The sequence below is a fragment of the Myotis lucifugus genome, unplaced genomic scaffold (genome assembly GCF_000147115.1).
Source record: "Myotis lucifugus unplaced genomic scaffold, Myoluc2.0 scaffold_342, whole genome shotgun sequence".
Taxonomy (NCBI): Eukaryota; Metazoa; Chordata; class Mammalia; order Chiroptera; family Vespertilionidae; genus Myotis; species Myotis lucifugus.
Window position 1 is genome coordinate 1,111,489 of NW_005871390.1, and position 14,851 is coordinate 1,126,339.

The following is a 14,851-nucleotide window of genomic DNA, read 5'->3' on the forward strand; positions in this document are numbered from 1 at the left end:
TCCCAGCCACATGTTCATAGACTACAAGACAGCAGGGACTCAGAGTGCAGTGAACACACACACCTTCCCGTGCTCTCACACACGTGTGCACACTCCCTCCTGTGCTTACACACCCACATGCATGCACACCCCTCCCCATGCTCACACATGTGCATAACTCACACGTGTCCACACCCTCCCATGCTTGGCAGTCCTCTCAAGAGGGACCACACGCATAACCAGGCACAAGGAGGTGCCTAACCTGCATGTGACCCTTGGACCTGAGCACAACCAACAGGAGAAGGGTCACAGCCCCACAAGCATGGAGACTCTGTGTATGTGCCAAACCCACCTGGCCCCAGCCGGCTATGGGGAGACAGCAGCCAGCCAGGACTACAGAGTCATGCTGCCCTCCCTGAGCCCACAACATTACCCCAGTGACCCCTACCGCAGTGTGTCTGGGCCCCACGCAGCCCTCTTACACAGGGCAGATATGCAGACACTGCCTGCAGGGACAATGGGCATAGGAAGGCAGGTGAGGGGCCTGACCCTTCCCCAAGGACACCAGCCCCTGCTCACCCCACAAACAAGAGCTCACCCCACCCACCAGCCACATGGGGGCATTCTGGGTCCTCTCCCGGATGCTCTGAGCCAGATGGGACCTGCAGGGGGATAGCAAAGTGAGTCAAGCACCTGCCTGAGGGAAGAGAGTCTGAGTCAGGGCTAGGACCAGAGCTGAATGCCCAGCCCAGCACACACCTGGACAAAGCAGGTGACCTAAAGCCTCAGTCCAGGCCCAGGAGTTAAAAGCAATTATCCTGGAGGAAGGCACCTCTCATTCCTCCTTCATCCTCAGCCACACCAGAGTGGCCCCCAATTCACCCCCCAGCTTCCCCAACAGAGGGCAGGCCCTTCACAGGTGTGGGCTCCGTTTGGACCCGCATGGCCACATTCAATTCCACGCTGACACAATCCCCAGGCAGTCCCTGGAAGCTGCTGTCCTGCCTGTGTCCACACTGAGTGGGTCTCATAGATTCATGCTCCACGTCAGGGCCCTGCTTCTCCACCAATGCGCACCTCAGGTGAGTTACCTGCCCTGTTCTTTTTGGGGTCCTCCATCTTGTCAGGGCCAGGGGCTGGGACCCCTGCAGGGGCCCCTTCTCTGACCATCTCCAGTCAGTGATGTCACAGTCCCTGGCTGACATCACTAGCACAGCCCCAGACCAGAGCCAGAGCAAGTCTAAGGAAGGTACAGGAGCCTCCTTCCCACAGTGCACAGTGGGCCCTGTGGTGAGTGTAGCCCTGGAAGCACCAAGACTCAGATGATCCTGGCTACAGCCCCTTCTCGGCAACTCCGGACACATATGTTCCCGTGTTCCCCCACATCAGGGACCTACCTCTGCACTCAGTGACATGGAGAGGCAGGGCCTCCTCCCCAGGATTCACCTGGGCCCAGGAACACGGCACCCCAGGAGCCATGAGCACCCAGTGTGTCATGTCCTGGCATCTAAACATCAAAACTCGAGGGACCCAGGAGACCTGCCCACCCTGGGGCTGTAGCTGAGAAGTCCCAGGGCACCTGCAACATCGTATCATGGCAGAGAGGAAGGAAGTACCCCACAATGATTGCACAGGAACCAGCCACGCAGCCCCTGGGGACAAGGCCAGTGTCAAAAAGGATTAAGCAGAAATGGGTCTTTAAACATCAAGTTACAGACAAAGGGAGAAGAGACAGCTGAACCTGGGAGAAGTGCCATCAGCAAGCAGATGGACACAGGACTGAGTGTGCCAAGCAGGTGGTCCGATCAGTGATCTGGGGTGTGAGCACCAGTCAGTGCCGCCCCAGAGGGCGTGCAGAGTTCCTGCCTGAAGTCCTGACTAGGACCCGATGGAGGAAGGAGCTGTCCCCCTGTGAGAAGGGACAGCTATCACTGCACCCATCATGGAAAGGTGGACTAGACACATCGATGTTCTTGGGAGAGGGCCAGAGATCACAGGGGATGGTCACGAGGTGGCAGGATGCTCTCACACAGTTCAGGTAAAGCAAACACAGCCACAGGTGGCAGTGAGCCCACAAGGAGCACAGGGCATCAGGTACTTTTCTTGCATGCTTTCAACAGACTTGAAATGTTTTCAAAATTAAGATTACAAAAAGGCAAGGTTGCTGCTACAAACTCTGCAAACTCAGACCACAGCAACCAAAGTCAAGCAACAGTCTTGGTGTGGCAGCTCTGGAACTATACTGACTGCAGGTACTGGCTCCAGAGAACCTGCTGCAGAGAAAGGGAGGGGACTGAGTTTGCTGGGCAAATGCTGGTAACCTGGACTGGGTCGGGGCCTGGGGGGTGGGATGGGTAGTACTGTACCCTCTCCACATTTGGTACATCTGAAAATTTCCACCTAAAAAGCTGAAAGGAAAATGAGGGCTGGGGGAGGAAGGAAGCTGGGGGGTGGCCGCTGACAGGCCGCTTGGCCCCACAGTGCACAGTGGACCCAGCTGTGAGTGTAGCCTTGGAAGCACAAGGGATATGAGCTTGAAGACAGACACTGGTGGTGCTGCCTGGGGCTGGCACACATGGGCCCGGACAGAGCATGTGTGCCACATTCCAGCATCTCGGAGTGTGCTGACAGCACTGGCCTCTCCCCAGAGACGTGATCAAGCCCTCATTCACACCTGGTTCTAAGCTAACTGTCCGTCAAGGGGACAGGGGTGTCCCATCTCATTTGACGGTACCTGTGCGCCCCTCATCCTGGTCAGGCCAGGCCCAGCCTGGGCACTTCTGCTACCCAGAGTAACTATGGTTCCAGCACCGTATCAGTCCTTGATGTGAACTGAGATGTGTCCCCAACAAAATAGGTCCTAACCCCGGGTATCTGGGCATGTGACCTTATTTACAAATTAGGGTGGGTCCTAATCCGTGACTGGTGTCCTTCTGAAAAGGAGATAGAGACACACAGGAAAGGAAGAGCACGTGACAATGGAGGCAGAGATGCGCCACAAGCCAAGACACTCTGGCAGCCACTGGAAGCTGGGAGGCAGAAGGACACCCCTCCCCCGCAGCCTTAGGAGGGAGCACAGCCCTGCGACACCTCGATTTCGGACTTCTGGCCTCAAAGAACTTCTCAGTGGAGACACCTGACCAGCACCTTGGCAGGGAGATAAGAGTCAGGGTCAGCAGTGGGGAGCCATGGGGACAGCAGAGACCCTGAGGTGACAGATAGCCAGGGCACACCCTTCAGTGCAATGAAGAAAAAAAAAATACACCAGAAAACCCAGACTGGGGACGTCCTGCAGGACACGACGGTCCAGGGCATCCACACTGGAAAGAGGGGAAACCATGTCAATTAGAGGGGCCTAAGGGATGTGACAACTGATGGTCCTGTGGGATCCTGATGGAGTCCTGGGGCAGAGAGGCCATCAGGGGAAACTGAGGAAATCTGAGTAAGCATGGACTTTAGTTATTAATGACATCTCAGTCCTGGCTCATCAGCTGTGACAAGGTACCACACTGACAGAAGATGGGGGGACTCAGCAATCAGCATCAGCTTCACAGTAATTCTGTAAATCTAAGATTGTTCTAAAATAAAGTTTATTTTTAAAAACCTAAACCTCGGCCCTGGCTGGGGGCTCCATTTGTTGGAGCGTCGTCCCATACACCAAAAAGTAACAGGTGCGATTCCCAGCCAGTGCCTAGGTTTCGGGTTTGATCCTTAGTCAGGGCGCATATGGGAGGCAACCAATTGATATTTCTCACATTTATGTTTTTTTTCTTTCTAAAAATCAATAAAAACATATGCTAGGGTGAGGATTAACAACAACAACAAAAATTTCAAACTTCCATCTTCAGCAGCTTCTTCCTGTCCCTCCCTCAAGCTCAAGTGTGGTGCCCACTCATTGTCCCTATGCAAATGTCACCACTGAAGCCACCCTACCCTTGAACCCCTCTGCCATGGGGCACCACGTATGCAGTCACTGTGTACCTGCCCCCAAACCATAAGCTCCTCAAAGACACAGCAGCCTTTTGTGCGGGCAGCATGCAGGAACTCAGAGACTGGTGAACAAATGATATAAAATAGACCAAAAGATCCAAGAGAAAGTAGGCAGAGGAGGTATAGATGGCCTCACAGATGCACATGGCTCTGCCTTTCCAGTACGACATGCAGATTAACAGAAAGGCTCTCACTTCTCAGCCTGTTGGGGTTAGAAAAGAAGTAACATTCAGTAGTGCTGACAGTATGGGAAATGTGGACTTTGATTTAAAAGAAAACACTGACATTTTAGGTAAATGAGGTTTTCTTTCCCGGGACACATAACCCCGGAGCGGGGGTGGGAATCAAGGGGCCAAAGAGCCGCATGCGGCTCGCGAGCCGCAGTTTGCCGACCACTGACCCAGAGGAATGGCCAAAGCAGTACCAGTGACAGCCATGTAGGTGTAGCCCTGTCCCCACCCTCTGCAGGATAGGAAACAATCCCTGCACAGAAAGTGGCAAAGAGTGCACCCTCACAAAGCTGTCCCTACAAGTGGGCAAGAGCCCAGGAAATGGTCCCTGGGGCTGGGGCTCCAGGGCAGGACCCACCTTACTGCCTTCCCCAAGTTCTACTTTCCTCCCTCCCAGTGAGCACAATGAAAACAATGCTTTTGCATTTCCTAAAATCAACCTTGGTAGGAAAAGGTGGGTGAGGAGGATGCTCTCCGCCTCCCACCTAACAGGTGCAAAGCTCAGGAACATGCAGGGTTGGAGATCCTCACTGCCAGAAGTTCTGGTGGGACCTATGCTGGAGGAAATAAAAGGGCCCCTAAGGCACCTGCAAACTGGTCAGAACACATGGAAAGTGACCCTGCCCAGAGCTCCCTGATTTATTGGAGTGGGCCCACATCACCTCTAGGGGCCAGTCGCGCTCAAGGGACCTGACCATATACAGGAGGAAGACAGGGCCAGCCAGCTCTCTTGGGGTAAGACACCTTCAAATCAGACATGTCCCCCAGAACTGGGCAAGTCACTGGACTGAGGACCAGGCCAGGAGGGTGGCCACTGAGTCAACACAGAAGATGCTGAGTAGCCGAAACCGGTTTGGCTCAGTGGATAGAGCGTCGGCCTGCGGACTGTAAGGTCCCAGGTTCGATTCCGGTCAAGGGCATGTACCTGGGTTACGGGCACATCCCCAGTGGGAGATGTGCAGGAGGCGGCTGATCGATGTTTTTCTCTCATTGATGTTTCTAACTCTCTTATCTCTCTCCCTTCCTCTCTGTAAAAAATCAATAAAATATATTTAAAAAATAAATAAATAAAAGAAGATGCTGAGTAGCTGTCTTCCCGGAAGGGCAGCCCAGCCCAGGCCCAGCACACCTGCTGGGGACCTCACACCAGCACTCTCCTTAGGAGCCTCCCTCCCAGAACTCACCCAGAGGCCCTGGAAGCGCCACTCAGGATTGGACTGCGACCCGGCTGAAAGCAAGAGTGGGCACAGCCTGGGACAGAGGCCCTAATGGCCACGCCCCAGGGGATGAAGGTCTACAATATGCCAAGTCCCATTTATAAACACACTTGTGTTTTCAGGGATCTCAAGTGTGAATGGCACCCACCTCTTGGCTGTTGAGTGGATTTTCAAAAGCAGTGTTTATGCTTTGCTGTAAGGTTCGTTTTCTTCAATATACACACTTTGTTTTTGCTACTTAAAAAATACCAAGAACAGCCTTAGCCGGTTTGGCTCAGTGGATACACCATCAGCCTGCGAACTGAAAGGTCCTAGGTTCGATTCCGGTCAAGGGCACATGCCCAGGTTATGGGCTCGATCCCCAGTGGGGGACGTGCAGGAGGAAGCCGATCCACATGATTCTTTCTCATCATGGATGTTTCTATCTCTCTCTCCCTCTTCCTTCCTCTCTGAAATCAATAAAATTAAAAAAAAAAAAACAACCACCAAGAACAGGACGCTGGTTCTGTGGTCTTTCTTGCTGGTTCTGCTTTTGCTTACTTACAGGACCAGGTCCTGCCTCTTTCGGTCACTTAAAGACACACCTCCTTGGGAGAGCGGTCAAGGGTGCCCAGCTGCAGAACTCACCACGACCGAAAACCAAAGGCTGGCATGCTGTCTGTCTGTCTGTCTGTGAAAGTCTCAAAGTGCAGGACCTAGCCAGCGCCACCACAGTGACTGGGGCACTGGCACCTGCTCATAACTTCTGGTTTTCTGGAAAGTGCAGGGCAGAGGACAGGCAGGGTTCTGGAAACTGGTCAGGGTTCCCAGACTTTGAGAAGGCAGAGATGCCATGCTAAAGGGCCAGAGTCCAGGACAGAACGGGCTGAAGAGAAGCCACTGAAATGTGAGTTGGGGAGGGGAGGGGTGTGAGGGATATGAAGAAGTGGACCCTCATCCACGGTGGGCGGGGCGTAAAATGGTGCAGCGACTGTGGGAAATAGTCTGCAGTTCCTCAAACAGTTCAACACCGCGACATGACCCAGAAACCCAGCTACTCAATGCACACCCAAGAGAACTGAAGACACATCTACACAAACTTGTGCATAGTATTCACACAACATGATTCACAAAGGCCAAAAGGCGGATACCGCTTGAAAGTCCACCACCTGATAAACAGATAAAGAGTGTGCTTTATCCATTGGAATATACTCAGCCATGAAAGGAAGTGAAGCACTGACACTTGCTATGATGTGAATGGACCTTGGACACATGATGCTCAGTGAGAAGCCAGACACACGAGGCCACACGGCACTAGCCAGTTTGGCTCAGTGAATAGTGTTGGCCTATGGAATGAAAAGACCCACGTTCAATTCTAGTCGAGGGCACATGCCTAGGTTGTGGGCTCGATCCCCAGTAGGGGGCCATGCTGAGGCAACGATCAATGATTCTCTCTCATTGATGTTTCTATGTCTCTCTCCCTCTCCCTTTCTCTCTGAAATCAATGAAAATATATTTTTTAAAAAGGCCACACAGCATGTGATTCCATTTATGTGAACTGTCCAGGACAAGCAAATCCAGAGACAGAAAGTGGATTCATGGTTGCCAAGGGGCTGGGGATGGGATGGAGAGTGACGACTAATGGGGGACAGGGTGCCTTTTGGGGTGATGGAATTTTGGAATTAGGTACTGATTGCATAACATTGTAAATGTACTAAAAACCACTGAGGTGTCCATGTCAGTGAATCATGGTCTGTGAATTATATCTCAAATAAAAAAGAGGAGTAAATGGTATCTCCATAAAGCTGTTTAAAAGTCATAGTGAGCCCTGGCTGGTGTGACTCAGTTAGTTGGAGCGTTGTCCTGTGCACCAAAAGGTGGTGGGTTCGATTCCCAGTTAGGGCACATACCCAGATTGTGGGATCGATTCCAGGTTCCAGCGAATGTGGGAGGCAACCGATTGATGTTTCACATTGATGTCTCTCTCTCTCTCTGAAATCAATTAAAAAAACAATAATAAGTCATAGTGAGTGTGGCTCTGACTGGCAGCCTGAAGAATAGGGCCTGTCCCTATATAGATCGAAGTTCAGCGGGCACGCAGGGTGACTGCCAGAGCCACACCTCCTGCCCTTGGGTCCATGTTGAACAAGCTTCTGTCAGAAAGGAATCAGAGGTGTGTACCCATAGAAAGTAACAAGCACAGAAACTGGCAAGACAGTGGGGAGAGAAGGAGGGGCTGAGCCGTGGTTGTGTGAGTACTTGACACCAACCTGCCAGCCTCAACCCTTCCCAGAGGCCCTGGGTGAGGCCTGAGGGTACGCAGAGAGCTCCCACAACCACCCAGGACAGGTTTGGCCCCCAGGTCCAGGGGGCATGAGCTCACACAGTATACCCAAGTGCTTTAAACCTGGTCAAGATGACTGACTACACAGCTCCCACTCACCTGGGGCTTATACACATCTGTAAACACACAGGGCTCCTGTTCACCTGTGCACACATAGGGCTCACACATCAGGAGACTCAGAGAGCCAACCCCCTAGGGCACACCCTCCTTACATTGATGGACCAGGCATACTGGTGACCAGATAAAAACCTGGAGACCCCAGAGCTGCCTAGCCCTGTCTCTGGCCACAGATGCGGCAATGCAGCTTTCCCATACTGCTGAACAGGCAGCACCTTGACTTTGGTTCCCTAAGATCAGCCCTGGGGTGGAACAGTCACCAATACCAAGGCTGTATCAGAGTCACCTGAGGTGCTGCTACTTAAAAACCCAGATTTCCAGCCCCTCCTCAAGATGCTAGGGCCGGTAGCTGGATGGGGCCTGAGGACCTATGCCCAGCGAACACCCAGCAGTTGGGCTAGGAGCCACCATTCAGTTGTAAGGGTTTTACCTCCCACCTGGCTGGCCGGCCAGCCACCCACCCCAAATCAAAACCCGGACCCAGCACACTCAGCACACCCAGGCATAAACATGCAGGCTCCCTGTTACCACTAAAGCCTAATAAGCAACGAATAGCTTTTAATGTAAGTGTATCTCATGAAGTATTTGAAATATACTTATATCAAGCCATTTTGGGTTGTTTGTCTGAAACTAAATTTGGCTGAGCACCTACACTGCTGCATCTGGCCACACCTCTACAAAGCTGTTTTGCTCCCAGCATCCTCGAGCTAAAGCTTATGCGGGGAGTGTAGAACCCATGGCAGGGCTGACAGACTTCTCGGCAGGTGCCATTTTCTACTCAAATCTGTTTGTTTTTTTTAAACTGTCAATTTTTTAGAGAAAGGAAAAGAGAGAGAGAGAGCGAGAGAAAAACATTGATCAGATGTCTCCCACATGCACCTAACCAGGGATGGAACCTGCAACCTGGGTATGTGCCCTGACCAGAAATCAAACCTGCCACCTTTTCATGTATGGGACAATGCTCCAACCAACTGAGCCACCATGGTGTGGACGAAAGGGGCCATATGCTAACCTGACTAGTTCAGGGAAGGCCTGCATGGCGGTTGTGCAAACTCAAAGACCTAAAATAACCACAAAAGATGGTCTGAAAATTAAATATGTAACTACAAACAGGTTATAGTGGGTAGTCCTGTCCTAGGCCAGTATTTTCCCTGACAAAGATCAACTTAGATCTTTACTGAGCCCATTTGTCTTTTTGCCTCTAAGATAACATATCTGTGAAATGTCTGGGTAACTTGTAACTTCCCTTTTTTTTTCTAGACTCCTCGGGGCACAACAAATGGCACCAGGACATTCCCTCATTGTTATTGTTATCAAGTTAATCATCAACTGTTAATTATGTTAAACTATCCTGTATCCATCTATGTAAAAGAAGTGTATGTCCATCATTTCACTTTTTATCCTATCCCAGAGGTTTCCCGCTTTGCTTTATCCCACCTCCCTAATCTATCACCAATGAATTTCATGTAACCCACTTACATATTTTCCTTTTGATGGTAAATTTATAAAAACAAGGTATGAACTCCCCATTCTCCGGAGCATTATCTCAATTCGCTGAGGTTCTGCTTCCCAGCATATGTCGACAGTTTGGCTCAAATAAACTCACAAAATTCTTTACAGGTCTGAATGCTTTTTATGTTAACAATGGCCAGGGCCAAATCTGTGTATTTCTTAAAACCAAGCATTCCAATGAATATTTACTGTCAAAATAGTGATGAACCCTCAGTGTAAAATACACAATCAATGAAGAATAAGCTGTCTCTCACCCATTACATGTTTAAATATATTGAGTTAAGCCCTGGCCTGTGTTGTTCAGGGGTTAGAGCAACTCCTGGAACACCAAAGGGAGGTGAGTTTGACTCCGGTCAAGGGCACATACCTGGGTTGCAGATTCGATCCCTGGCCCTGGGCTCTCTCACATTGATGTTTCTCACTCTTTCCCCTTGCCCCTCCTCCCTTCCACTCTCTCTAAAAATCAGTGGGAAAAATATCCTCAGGCCCTAGCTGGTTTGGCTCAGTGGATAGAACATTGGCCTGCAGACTGAAGGGTCCCGGGTTCAATTCAGTCAAGGGCACATGCCCGGTTGAGGGCTCGATCCCCAGTAGGGGGTGTGTAGGAGGCAGCCAATCAATGATTCTCTCTCACCATTGATGTTTCTATCTCTCTCCCTCTCCCTTCCTATCTGAAATCAATAAAAATATATTAAAAAATACATATCCTTGGATGAGGATTATAAAAAATTGATTGATTGGGTTAGTTAAAATAAGTTTCACCCGTTGGTTTTTGTTTTTTAACGAGGCTAGTGGCATACAACTACCCACACAGTTCACATCCCAAGCTACCAGCATTGCTGAAGGTCTTGAGTACCTGTCCCTCCCAAGCAACTGTCACTGCCCACGAGCCAGGTACCACCGTGACCATATCAGATGGGGAAGCTGAGGCCCAGGGACTGGGAGACACCTGGAGTCCCCCTGCAGCCTGCCAAGCAAGGGGCACAAGCCACAAAGTACATTAGAGCCAGTGGGGCTGAACTCCCAGCTTTGGAGATGGACAGCAGAGCAGCTGCCCTGTCCATTATGCTCTTTGCTCTCCTAGAATAGGGAGGGCAGTCCTCTAATCAGTTCCCCAGCTGTCTCCCATCTAGCAGATGTCCTATGGGACGTGGGATGCAGTGCCCAGCCTGCATAGCAGTGGTTCTCAACCTTCCTAATGCCGCGACCCTTTAATACAGTTCCTCATGTTGTGGTGACCCCCAATTTCATTGTTACAAATTGAACATAAAGCATAGTAATTAATCACAAAAACAATATGTAATTATGTATGTGTTTTCCGATGGTCTTAGGCGACCCCTGTGAAAGGGTCGTTCGACCCACAAAGGGGTCGCGACCCACAGGTTGAGAACCGCTGCTGTATGGGAAGCCAGCGAAAGCAGGGCCTCAGGTATACCTTCACCCCTGACAGCCTAAAGGTGGGGACAAGACCAGGAGGGTGCAGAGAAGCCCAGGGGCCTCATCCAAGGAGGCAGAGCCTCCCTCAGTCCCCTCTCCACCTTCTTCCTTAGACTTCCAATATCTGGGCCCAAGAGCGGGATATCTTTTCTGGGCCCAGGGCCTGAGACCTTGGGACATCTACGGTTGTCACAACTGGGGCTGCTTTGAGGAAAGCCCTGTCCCTAGGACAGTGATGGTGAACCTATGACACGCGAACTCATTTTTTTGGTTGATTTTTCTTTGTTAAATGGCATTTTAAATATATAAAATAAATATCAAAAATATAAATCTTTGTTTTACTATGGTTGCAAATATCAAAAAATTTCTATATGTGGCACGGCACCAGAGTTAAGTTAGGGTTTTTCAAAATGCTGACACGCCGAGCTCAAAAGGTTCGCCATCACTGCCCTAGGAGGTCCTTGAGACCCAGGGTGACCTCACACACCACAGGGGAAAGGCTCTGTAAAAACCTGTCCAGGAACCTTTCTAGAAGCCATCAACCCCAGGGGTTTTTGCTAGTCTCTCTGTGAGCCCCCAGCCCATAATCTTCTGTGTGGGATTCCTAGTCCCCAGGTGCCCAGGTGAACTTGGGAAAACTTGAGAGGTACTGGCTGACCCGTGGATTGAGGTCTAGCATCCCACCCACAGGCCTCTCTCTCTGCCTGGAGGTAAGGCCTACTCCTCAGGGCAGCCACTGGATGCCCACTGTCTAGCCCAGCAGAGCCTCATCATGTGCCTGCCAGCCTGCCCTTGGCGGGACCACAGCAAGCAGAGAAACAAGTCACACTCGCCATCTCAGAGTTACCTCCAAGACAAGGTCCCTGGGGTGGCTGGGGCCCTACAGCGATGCCGCCCTGCAATAGCAAGTCCTCGGCAGCTCTTCCAATCTCTGAAAACATTATGCCAGACTCTTGCTTCCAGAGGTGGAGCTGACAAAAGGACAGAAGTCCTGCCCTGCCCTGCCCTGCAGGGCCAAGCACAGTGAGCCCTGTGATCTCTGGTCCTTGTCAACTGGGGTGGCTGTACCCCAAGTGAGCAGTACTTGCCCTGCCCTTAATGGGAGCCTTCTCAAGCCTGCACGTGATCTGCCAGCCTCAGTCCTCCCTCCTCCACGTCAACATGCTTCTGTGGAGTTTGAGATATCACCTAGAAGCAGACTGCATCCCGTGTCTGGTGCGCTACTTCATTTGTCTTTGGACACAGGCTGACAAGAACTGACAGCAAATAAGACTGCTTTTTACCATGACATGGCCTCCGACTGTGGATGCCACTAAATTGCTGGATGAGAAAGGACCCGTCCCAAGTAGGCTGTCTTGAACGGGGAAGGCTATGAGGGGACCTCACACTGCCCTAAGGCATGCTAAGGGAGGGGACCCAAGACAAGATCCAGAGAGGGGCTGGGTGACAGGAGAGCCAGGGTGAAGGCCCAACTTGGGTGGGTCCCAGAACTGTAGCACCCTATTTACCAAGGAGCCTCGTCAAAGCCAGATCCTCCTGACTCCAGCAGGCTACTCAGGCCTCGACTTCCTCATCTGAGCAGTGGGGACTCAGGAAGTGGCCCAGCAAGGCTCCACAAAGCTCTCGAAATGGGAGGGGACAGATGCGGAGCTGCCCAAAGCAGGAGTCTTCTAGACCAATCAGGTCTCAGCTCAGGAATCCAGAGCTGTGCCAGCATGGAGAGACACCACAGGGACAGTCCCCACAGGGCAGCCAGAGCTCATGACTACAGACCTCCATTGGGCATGACAGTGGCCACTGACAGAGGACGAAGCCCCCGTGACTGCTCCATCACCAGAACCAGAAACTAACCACATGCTGGCCTCCTTCACAAGGACCTGCCTTCCCCTTCAGGGTTAAAACAAAGGTGGCCAACCCACCCTATGTCACCGAGGCCTAAAGGCTGGCAGCCCATCTTCCTAGCCCAACTCCTTGCCCTGCCTACTCACCTCTGGGTTTTCAGGGCCCAGAAAAGATATGCCAAGACAGGGACCCCACCCCACCACAACCACGACAATGAGGAACCCTCTGCTCCTAAGGTGGCCTAGGGCAGCTTGTGGGGACCCAGAAATGATGGCAAAATTAACCATGGGACAAGTGGTATCCCAGGGAGATGCCACGGTCCCTAAGTTTGGCCTCGCAGGGACCTTGCTCAAACCCACCAGTAAATCCCCACGATACAACTGACTCCTCTCAGATGCCTTGCTTCCCAAACTACTGGCTGGCCTGCTCGCTCCCCAAGCTGGGATGAGCACAGAGGAAGGTTTTTCAGTTTTTAAAAACCTCACCTGCTTCCTCTTGCCACCCAGTGGTAATTACTGTATAATCAGAAGGAGAGTCAGATGGAACCAGACCAGCAGTTCAAAGAAGTCAGTCTGCACAGGGTGGTTGTCACAGCGCAGGGACGCCCAGAGCCAGGTAATGAGATGCCCGTCACCATCTGCTTCAGAGAAATTAGAGGGATTGGAACCAGACAAGAAGCCACTTCACAAGAGAAGGGCTGACTGCCAATGGTGCACGGAAAAACCAGACCTGTGCCTGCTGTCGCCTGCTGCTGTGGTGGAGAATCCAGTCAGCTCCTTGTGGCCTCCCCACTCCTGCACACACACACCTCCACATGCAGCAGACACAACTGGCTCTCTAACGTGGGATTGGGCCCATCCCCTGGGACCCAAGCAGCCCTCCCATCCCATTCCTGAGAGACAAGGCCACAGAATCCACAGGGCAGAGGCGTGGGGGGTGGGGGACAAACAATGGGGTCCTGGAGACTCCAGGGAGGCCTTACCTGGAACACTGCACCCAGCCCCAGCCCATCAGCCTAAAGAGTCCAGAGCAGTTCCCATCTCCGAGTACAATTTGGTGGAGACACAGTGAAAAACAGAAACTAACTACTGGCAACCACAGCAAACTTCCCCTTTTCAAACCTGTGGGTTTGGCTCACAATCTGCTCTTCACAGAGGTGATCCATGCCCTGCAGCAGCCACCCCTTCCCTGACCAGAGCAGCTCCTGGCGGGTGGTTTTCCCTGGGGTGGTTTTCCCTGGATGGGAGCCTTTGTGCTTCCCCACTCATCTCACACCCGTGAGCCTGGGGTCTGCAAATGCCAATGGAGCCTGTCCCTGAGGTTCCCTACCCCCCCCACCACACCCCCCAGCAGAGATAGAGAGCTGGAGCCCCACCAGATGGGAGTACCACTGGATGAATGTGCAGCCAACCCGGGTGCCCCTGTGGAAGGGACTGGGGAAAAAATGCCGGATTCCACCTACTCGCAGCAACTCTCCAGGGCCATTTTCTGCAAACAATCCCTGCCCAGGACCCCACCGCAAGGTTTTCTCTTAGGCCCCCAGCCCCTTTCCCCTGAAAGAAAGTTGGGGCAGAGGGGGCAGGGGAAGTGCTGTCCCAGGCAGGGAAGGGATCGGTGGTGGGATCAGGCTAGGCACACAGACCTCCCACCACCCCTCCGGGGCGGGATCTGAAGTGTTTCCAGAAAACAAAGCCAGTGGTGAGGGCAGACAGCGGAGGACAAAGCCAGGCTGAAAACCAGGAGTTCCTGAGCGACACCCCGCAACAGGTCACCCCAGATGAGGCCCCTCCTTGCTGCACACCCATTCCCTACTCACAGCCCCCCCCCTCCCGGCTGGACCACAAAGGGGGAGTGGAAATATGTATGCCACTGTAGGGAGAGATGATGGGCGAGAGCTGGAGGAGTGGGTGTCAAGGCGGGTAGGCAGTGAGCTTGACCAGGGGGGAGAGGAGGAGGGTGTGTGGGGGACCCTAAGGGGACAGGGGGGGTCGGGAGTGAGGGATCACTGTGAGCAGCTGGCCCTGGAATTTGGGGATCAGTGAGTGTAAAGGTGCCGGGGCCTAAGTTTGGGGGTCCCTGGCGGGGGGGGGGGGGGCACGGTCTGGAATGCAGAGAAAGAGGGGTAAGAAGTAAGAGTCTAGCGTATGACAGTCAGAGGGCTGTAGGTGCAGTGGAGTCAGAGTGCGGGGGTCAGGGAAATGTTG